Below are 3,138 nucleotides of genomic sequence, written 5' to 3'. Positions count from 1 at the left end.
CCAGGTCTTATGAGGAGTGTCAACCCCGGTGTGGAAATGTTTTTATTACATTCTTTACTTTGTTCTCTTTCATTTGACACCACTCAAAGGTCATACTTTCTTGGCATTTCGAGATATGAAAAGGACCCAAAATATGAATATTGACCCAGGTCTTACGAGGAGTGTGACCGCAGTGGGAAAATTATTTTTATTATATTGTTTACATTTTACTCTCTCATTTGACACCACTCAGGGGGTTATATCTTCTTGGCATTTTGAGATATGAAAATGACCCATATAAATATTGACCCAAGTCTTAAGATGAGTGGCAGCCCCGGGTGTGGAAATATTTTTATTATATTTTTTATGTTTTCCTCTTTCATATGACACCACTCATGGGACCATACCTCCGTGGCATTTAGAGATATGTTCATTTCAGACCAAATGGTTAGTTAGTAACCTAGGAACCTAGTAACCTAGTAACATACACTAATATAGGCTGATACCATTTCATGGTTCAGCAAAAACACAACTTTTTTGATTAATTTCATACATTTGCCCACACACCAACAACAAAAAACCAGACCGACCGATCAACACTGGCCAGGCGCATGAGGCTTTTTTTGTTGCCTTAAGGGCTGGGGTATGAACGTTTGGACAGTATTTATTTTGGGACATTAGAGCACATCAGACATATCGAATTGCATTCTGAATACGAAGAATGTCATTCTGATATCAAATAATTTTGATTTTTTGAAATTCGCAATTTAATACACATTTTATGGCAAATCATTAAAAATTGATATTTTTGATATTTAACAGTACTTGAAGTAAACTTTACAAATCTGATGATTTATACTTAAAGTGTATGTAGGTGGGATGAAAAGCCGACGATCAATTGAAAATTTTGACCTTCATTTTTCATTTTTGAAAATCACAATATAATACAAATTTTATGACAAATTATAAAAATTGATATTTTTCAAATTTTTGATATATAACAGTCCTCGAAGTAAATTATCGGCTTTTCCTCCCTGCTACATACACTTTAAGAATATGTCATTAGATTTATATAATTTACTTCGAGGACTGTTATATATCAAAATTTGAAAAATATCAAATTTTATAATTTGTCATAAAATTTGTATTATATTGTGATTTTCAAAAATGAAAAATATTTGATATCAGAAAGACATGCTTCGTATTCAGAATGCAATTCGATAGGTCTGAGGTGCTCTCATGTCCCACAAAAAATACTGTCGAAACGCAATAAACGCTCATTTTAGATCCCTTAACAGCAAATTGATTCACTTACCAGGTACCATTGAAGCTAAGGTGATGGGAGGCTAAGGTGAAATACCGCCATATATGTACATCTATAATGGGTTCTGTGTTTTTAAAATAAAATGTCAGACAAAATTAGAAATGTGACGCAAAGCCTTTAAATTTGAAACGGAAAATAATTATTCAACAAGTATCAAAATTAAGTAAACAATGTTCATTTGTATGAAGGAATGTTTTTACAACAATTTTAGTAAATTGACCTCAGATGACCCCATTGTGACCCTGGATGACCCCAAAATGACCTTCCCAAAATATGGCTCTAAATGTTGACTGTACCCACCAAGTTTCATGCCCATATGAGTTTTTGCTAATTTGACCTCAGATTGACCTTTGACCTCAGTATATGACCTTGAACCCCACTAAAAACCCACTTATTCTCAAAATAGGTGGAGGCATAAAAATAAAAATTACACATTTGACATCATGTTCAAAAGCATCGAATTGCACTTACACTGTAGCTTTTAATTATTGCAGTTAATTAATTGTGGCGGCATCAGGGGGCATGTATGGCAGGGGCATGATTTGGACGCGAATCATCAAATCAATTTTCGCTGGACGGCAGACATACAAATCAGAATTGATTCGTGGGAAGAAATGAAAAAAAAAATTGTAAAGTTCATAATTTTTGTCTGTAAATGACAATGTGATTGTTAAGGAGTATTTCGTGATCCTAGCATCCTCTTTTATGGCATTTTTCAGTAGATATCCACAAAAAAACCTATTCCCAAAATTTCAGTTGATTCCGATTTTGCGTTCGCGAGTTATGCATAATTATGTGTATTACACTGCTCCATAGACAATGCATCAAAATTTCGTTCTGGTATACCAGAACGAAATTCAAATTTCACGATATCTTTGCTAAACGAATTAATCTGCAAAAAATATTTTGAACATAAACATTATGTAGCCTAGAGGTTTCCAGTGATATAAAAATCTCAACTTTTTTTGAGAAAAGTGGGGGGATGAGGCTGTGGATCACGAAATGCCCTTTTAAGTAAGGTGGCAGCTTTGCCCAATTTTGAAGCAATACTTACATGTACAACTAAAGCGTATTCCAACAAATCCCACAGTAGTAGCTGCATGTCATCCTCATTAAGCAGATTTTGATGATATAACTGAATTAAAAACACAATGGCTTGAAAAAGCTCGTCTATGAGTGGCATTTTGCTGTTAAAAAGTAATCAAAATTTGCATTAGATTTTTTTAAATTGCTGTTTCTTCAGCAAGAGAATCATTTAACTGTCAGGATTTATGGGGAAATTTTCCACTACTGAAGATCTTGCCCCCCCCCCTAAAAAATTGAAAATTTACAATCATCGTGGCAATTTTGCGGAAATTGTTTGAATTTTCACACACCCCTGAAATTCATGTTGCCACCTGCACCCCAAACAAATTTACGCCATTAGCATTTCATTTCATAATATTTTTACAACCTTTGACGAGAACGTACTTCTCCATTGTCAACAAGGCGCCTTTGTTGAGCATAGTATATGTGACGTGTCATGTCAAAAGGAGACACTTTTGGGCAGGATCGTAAATGGAGATATAGCCAAAAATCTGCCCGGAGATGATTTTTTCATAATTTGGGTTTGTTGCGAATTTGTGATGCTATTAATGTTTAAAATATTGTCTGATAGTTTCAGACCGGAATATAATTGGCATCTTGTATTTTTTGAGACATTTTTCAAGGTAATTCCTACTCTCAACATTGTCAATAATATTTTTAAAGGCCGATATCTCAATTTCCAATTTTATAATACCATAACTTACGAACTCAATATCTTCGCTTAGGAATGTCCGATTTCATTGGAGAAA

This window comes from Amphiura filiformis, unplaced genomic scaffold (genome assembly GCF_039555335.1).
Source record: "Amphiura filiformis unplaced genomic scaffold, Afil_fr2py scaffold_115, whole genome shotgun sequence".
In the NCBI taxonomy this organism is placed as follows: domain Eukaryota; kingdom Metazoa; phylum Echinodermata; class Ophiuroidea; order Amphilepidida; family Amphiuridae; genus Amphiura; species Amphiura filiformis.
Note: the sequence above shows the minus strand (reverse complement) of the source record.